We start from the raw sequence: 6,991 nt of genomic DNA, 5'->3' as shown, positions 1-6,991 counted from the left end.
TGAAGACAGCAATATCAGATGTTTCCTTCTTTAGTGCTGAAGCAAGAAGAGAATTTGCACTAAATCATGTTTCTGATTTCAATCTATTTTGCGTCGCAATGTTGATTTGCCGGACTTGTCTCACATACTCGCATGTTAGAGAGTATCGGGCACAACGAACAAGGGGAGCTTATACCATTGCCTAGTTGGCAAACCATGTAATTCATGGTAAAGCTTGCGGGCCTAGCTAGTAGTAGAGGGAGGCAGACACTATTCTCCAAGCAGATCCTACGGTAGCATAAAATAGTATCAAAAGCTGCCAGAGGAGTGAAGCCAGCCTAGGAGTATGTTTGACTACCCAAGGAGTTTTAAAAAAACGAGTGGCCGATGACTCCCTTTGGCCAGCTACACTCCTTAGTCAGTTATAAAACTACTAGTATCTTATGCCACTGGTAAATCTGGCTGGAGATTAGGCAGACACAAGATACTAGTCTCCCAACGATAACCTCTACTTAGAGAATATGCGTTGGTGGCTTGACCACCGAATCATTTCTAAGACGCCCGGCCAGGTGATGTCTCGGCTCTTTCCAAGAAGCCTGCGACTGGACAGGTGTGTCACGCCCCTCAATTAAAAGGTGCGGGGTTAACGAAGGGTCCCAAGGGATCATCCAGTGCAATCAACCACAATGAAGAAATCCTAATGGAGTATGGTTGATAGGATATGTCCATTGGGAAACAATTACAGCGCTACAATTAAATTCGCATATCACACGGCTTACCGTAGAATTGGCCTCATGCATGTCACATGTCATATGGCACACGGGCAGTTCCATTTCAAAGCTATCAGGGGGTGTTCAGGATCATCTTAGAAAAGAAACTTGAAAATAACACGAACAGTCTGAGATATCATATTCTTGAAGGGATAGCAATAAAAGTAAAGAGGGGTCCACAATAGCTGACAAGTTACATATTCCGAGTGTATATTTTAAAATCAATCATTCAATCCTATGTTTAGTAATCATTTTTTCTGCACCTTGTTTTGTTATGATTTAGCTGGTGTGTTACGCCGAAGGGCGCTCGTACCGGCTATATAGATACAGATACAGACGATTTGTAAAAGCTCTTATTTGGAAATCAGTTACCAAATTAACTGAATGGACCACCCATTTTGGAAAGATTCCAAAATAAATCTAAAAAATAAAAGAAAAAATAAACTAGCTCGTTTCCCTTTCAAATCTCAGAACCCCCTATTCGACCCTCCATGATACAGAGAATAAGTTTCATTCGAGGAACTGGATGACGTTACAGTTTCCAATTCGTGGTAACGTTAAGTAAGTCCATCTATGTGATAATCCATGGTATACACAAGCGTACCAGAGGTGAGCCATATAGGGAGGTATGTCCAAATAAGGAGTTGTTAACTACCTGTGGTTTTGATCAACAGAAATTTGAGATGACTACGCGCCGTCAACACGTAAGACACCTGACCACACCACCTGTGTGTGTGTGTGTGTGTTTTGGAAAGTGGGTTTTGCCATTTACAAGCGTCAAAAGTCATCCAACGATAGTCCGGGTTCCATCCGGGGCTACAATAGTCTACAATACTTGGCAAGTGGAGAGCATGGGAGCCCGAGTATTATAAAGTTAGCAAGGATGGCACTCAGTCTGCCTCGTGTTTATATATGTTTGTTTTGTGGCATTGTCATACAGTACATTTTGAAATGTTGGCGATGGTTTTGTTTTCACGGTGACCCTTTTTCAGGATATCATGACACCATCACATGACAACAAGAACTTGCAATACTACAATCTACAGAATTGTTCAAACCGACATTAAAAAATCCTTTCCGCTCTTCCCGAGAAAATCAATAAATGTAGTTATAAATGTTCATACGTTCGTATATACTCGAGTCCGTATAAGGTCCTTGTGGAATTCTTAGCGGCTCTACCAGGCTCCACAGGGCTGTAAAAACAGTAGAAATTGGGCAAATATAGACAAATAACATGCCAGAGAAGTTAGCTGTCCGAGGAGTATGGTTTATTTGTGACCCAGCTAACTCCGCTGGCATGTTATCTGTCTATGTTCCTCCAATTTCTACTTTTTTCCAAGTGGCCTGTGGAGCCTGGTAGTGGCTAAGACTTCCATACGGACCTCGTACGGACCTACGGTATATGTACGCACGAGTGAAGCGGCTTTACCATATCTCCGTCACTCCCGGGGGTTTTATAAGGACACGTGGGCGGTATGTGTCGAGCATGCGTATATCGTCTGCGTAGTCCAGTAACAGATTTGCGTGGGTACTGTAACCTTTTGCGTGTCCTCACCCAAATCCCCCTACCTAACTATTCAAGAGAAAAGACACAGGAACAAAACAAATATCTGCTGTAATACTAGTACCTCAATGTCCTTAGCGGAAGTTTGGGTGGGTTGCCTTGTACTTCTGGTCATTGAACTTGAGTCCGAATGAAGTGGATGCGAACGCTATGAAGTTAAAGGACTGTTGCTTCCTACGCATCTTCTGAATAGTCTTGAAATATACTTACCGTCAGACGTAGCAAGAGCTTTTTTGGCGTTAACTGACGTCCTCTCAATTCAAGTCGAATAGATAATTGCTTTTATTCTTTCTGACATGATATGATATGATTTGATACACAAGAACTTCCCAATGTATCAGTAACTCAAGCTAGTAAACGGTCAGACGCCGGTTTCAGGTAGCCTCCACCTCTCTACCGTTTACAAAATCTGTCCATTTGTTTGAGTTATATTAAGTCCAGTTTTACTAGCTTTACAAAGATGATCGTTCATTGTGTGGTTTAGGTGTGGCAAACCCTCTTAAGCAACTGTTGACATGGGATGAATGAAAATCTATCAGTGACAGACGAATCCACAAAACAGTAACTAAGTAAAGAAAACGTGACAGAAGTAGGGAGGGGTCATTGGCCCTCTTCGGTAGTCAATGCTATATGTAGCTGACAGAACTAGGCAGGGTTAAAAGGTGTCGATGATTGGCTCTTGATGGTCCGTTTGAATTCTCAACGGTCAGTTTATACAAATCAAGTGAGGACTGGATACAGTTCTTGGTAAAGGGGATGTTTACATGCATGTAACCGATGACATGTTTACCTGTAAAGGCTTCTCTGTTATTTCCGCGTATTTGTAACCCAGGTCGACCTTGAGGATCAGGTGCCAGTAAGACAATGAAGGTCACTGGTGTTTGTGTATAACGTTTATAGTAAAAGCGTATAACCCTAGTAATGTCCGCAGTGTGAGAGAGTAATTCTAGTCTAACCAGCAGGGTCTAACGTTAGATCACTGAAACGTTGAATGTGTAAAGCATCGCCATCGGTGAAAAGACTTGTGAGTCTTGTGTAAAGATGCGATTCCGCCAGCATTGCTGTGACATTGGCCTCAAGTGACATTGCAAAGGCTGGTGGGAGTTCATCGCCCTTGAGGTCACACCGTTTCTCGAGAAGACTTTTTTTCTGACAGTAACTTTATGACTCTACCCCTCACCCTAAAATAACATGTAGTCACTATCTAATAAGATATGCATTCAGATTCACCCCCATCCCCACCCCCTCCCGAATGTTTTTGATGAAGGTGAATAACCTAACTTAAATTTCTTTACTCTCCAAGTAGACGTTCGACTCCGGTTATTTTTTTACGTGTGTTTTTGTGTTTCTATCGGGCTTTCTATTTTGTACAGTTTTCATTTTGTTTCGCTTCCCACGTATTTTTATCGGGCTTTCTATTTCGTATACCGTGTTCCCTTTGTCTCGCGGCCTCTGCTAGGAGAGCCCCACATCAATTATCAAACAGTGTTGACCTCGAAAAACAATTACCCTAGCGGAGAAGGATTGATGTCATCAATTCCGAGAAGCCGGGTTCACCTTACCAGGTAGAAATGACCATGAACTGCAGCTGCGCAAGCTCAAAGGCTCTCTCTCTCCCCGACCATGATTGGTATACGTGCGTAACCACCACCTCTATCTCATGACGCTCCACTGTGTGAAGCACCGGTGAATGTTAACTACTTTTGAGCTTCGTGTGGTCGTGGTTATGGTTATGAGATTGTCAGGGCTCAAAGGATATAGATGCGTACTCTCCAAGCACTCTCTCTGGACGTGGTTACGGTTATGAGACTGCCAGGGTTCAAAGGATGCGTACTCTGAGATAGAAAGTCCGATAAAACCGACTAATAAAACCGTCAAAAAACAACCGGAGCCTAACCTCTGCTTGGAGGCTCTCCAAGCAGAGGTTAGGCTCCGACTGTTTTTTGACGTTTTTAGTCGTTTTTATCGGGCTTTCTATTTTGTACTCCTTCTTGTTTAATAGGCTGCGAGATATCAAGACAGAGTACAAAATAGAAAGTCCGATAAAAATGACTACAGAACGTTAAAAAAAACCGAAGCCTAACCTCTGCTTGGAGAGTGATAACGTGTGTGCCGCCTTCTGCGAAGGAATGTAGCAGCATTCGTATACACTCAATTATACGGTAGACACGTAGAGCACGGTAGACACGTACAGCACGTAATTACTACCGTCCATGGTGTCACAGATGAGTGATGACATAATAGAAGTTGTGGACAGAGTACTTGTTGTAGATTATGGGAAAGGGCCATGTAGCAACGGAGTGGGGAAATGTGTCGGTGTGTTTGTCGGCTTTGCATCTGTGATCTCTTATATGTATAACGTTACATGTATATCAGCCTTTGTGTGATTTGCTCTCACAAGAAGGACAGGTGGTTACATTCTGGGGCTCCTTGTGACTCATTTGCGAAGGCGAACTGGAAGAACCAGGGATGGATGCTGCCGGGACCGACATCGTGCTATTTCAGATAAGTCCGCCAGAGGACGCATTTGGCGCTCTACTTTGGATATATGCTGTACTGAAACAAGCGTATGGTTTTGCCAATATTAAAGGTTTACCTCCTTCGGTTTGGCATTCCTCCTTTCAGATAGATAAATCGCAAGTCAAAACATGAAGTAGCATTTTACATTTCCAATCTTTCACCAAGGTCCTTGATTTCAACTACACCCTTGACGCAAGAACAATTATTATGTAAGTCCTTGCTCGACGCACGTTGTCCACCCGGCAACAGCATATTGTCTTGGAAAAAAGAGAAAGGTATTTTTTATTCACTCAGTTTCCGAGAAAATTGTGAAATGCAATATCTCTACGGCAGCGTTTCCTGTAATCTGTCCCTCGTTCTGATGAAAAAGTCATTTGTGCCTTCGGTGGCCATTCCTTGTCCGGACCTAGTAGGTTTGATATATGAGTTGTGCATCAATAAAGGGGAGTTTCACAAGTGGCGTATTGCTGGTCCTTCTCTCCTGATTATCATAATATTGGTTTGTCCCCGATCGGCTTATCTGCCTGCCAAGCAACCGCTATTTATAGCCACGTCTGAACGGAGATTACTAGGAAACAGTAAACCTGGCTCGTGCGTATTATTACTGACTTTCCGGAAAAAGCTCACGTTCGCAGAAAATGTCAGCACAGATTTCTTTATATGGCTCTCAGGAAAGGGAGATATGGGAATACATGTATTGATGTTAAAATTGTGACGTTTTGTGGCTGTCAGCTTTTTTGGCCAAGCACATATGTATCCTGGGTTTAATAGTTGCGTGTAACAAACATAACGTTACGGTTTTTCATCCTAACAACTGCTTGGAGGGGGTTGGGGTCAATATCTATTTCTAACAGACTTCCGTGGCATTTTTGACTCTTTAAAGTGTTGGTAAATAGGAGAAATATAATTAAGTTAGCAAAAATTGTACTGCTTTACATGGCGGCCATTGAAAATAGTAGAAATTGGCAAATTGACAATTTCGCCTACCATGAAGTTATATGATAGCACTTTTTGCTATATCTTTTCAGCAACCCTTTCCAACAGCTGCAGAGAACGGTAGAAACATGATAAAATATTACCAACGTAACAACACAGAAAAAATCCTGAAAAGGAGTACAGACAGTCAAATCATAACCTCCTTCGAATGTAATTACAGTTTGTTAGGTCAGTTAATGCTATATCTATAAAAATGTACCTTGCAAATTTATTTAGTACCACTCAATCATCTTCCGAACGCAGCAATGCCGCAAGCGTGCCGCACGTCAAGTGAGAGGGGGCCTTAAGTCTAGTCCTTGAAAAATACGATGACATGTGACACTTCGCGCTCAAATTACCATATGAAGAGGGGTAATTTACCATCATTGTGTGCAATACGTGACTCTTATCTTATCCTGGATGGCTGTCTGGCACTGACGTACAGTACATGTACATTGACATCAAGGAGGTTATTTTAATCTCCTTGATTGACATGAAATAAAAGAAAGAAATGAAAAGGACAGAATGAAAAGAGTCACAAAACCATGATTTTCTACCTACGTTCAGAAACATACGGGTTGATTTTCTTGCATTTCGTTTAATGTTAGTGAAAATCTCGCTATCTGAGCCCAATTTTCTTTCCATTAGATCTGGGAAAAACAAAATTGTGTTCTCGATTAATGTCTTGAAAAAATGGGCTTGGTAGGTAGGGGTTGTTTCTTTTAACGGAGATATAGTTTTTGTGTGTGTCTGTATGTGTGTCTGTCTGTATGTGTGTGTGTGCGCGCGCGCGCGCGCGTGTGTGTGTGTGTATGTGTGTGTGTGTGTGTGTGTGTGAATTTTTGTAGTCAGCATAACTCAACAACTTTTTCATGGATTACGTATGTGGGTAGGTGTTAGGATGACCAAGGTCAAGGACAACTTCGGGCCTCCTAGTTTGTGACCTTGGTACTGCAGCAGAACTTCCATTTTTGTATCTTTTGACCTAGTACCCGGACATGCTATGGTCTTGATTTTTTTTGGGTGGCAGCGTGTGATGTAAGGAAAAACGACGTATGTTTGGCCCCCTAGCGGCTTTCTCTGGAACTGCCGGGTGTTTTTTTTTTCATTTTAAATTTAGGCCAAGTTGATTTAACACACATGGTTTAACTAAGTATTCTATATAACCTCCTGAATTTGATCA

The sequence above is a fragment of the Branchiostoma floridae genome, chromosome 9 (assembly GCF_000003815.2).
Source record: "Branchiostoma floridae strain S238N-H82 chromosome 9, Bfl_VNyyK, whole genome shotgun sequence".
Classification (NCBI taxonomy): Eukaryota; Metazoa; Chordata; class Leptocardii; order Amphioxiformes; family Branchiostomatidae; genus Branchiostoma; species Branchiostoma floridae.
Note: the sequence above shows the minus strand (reverse complement) of the source record.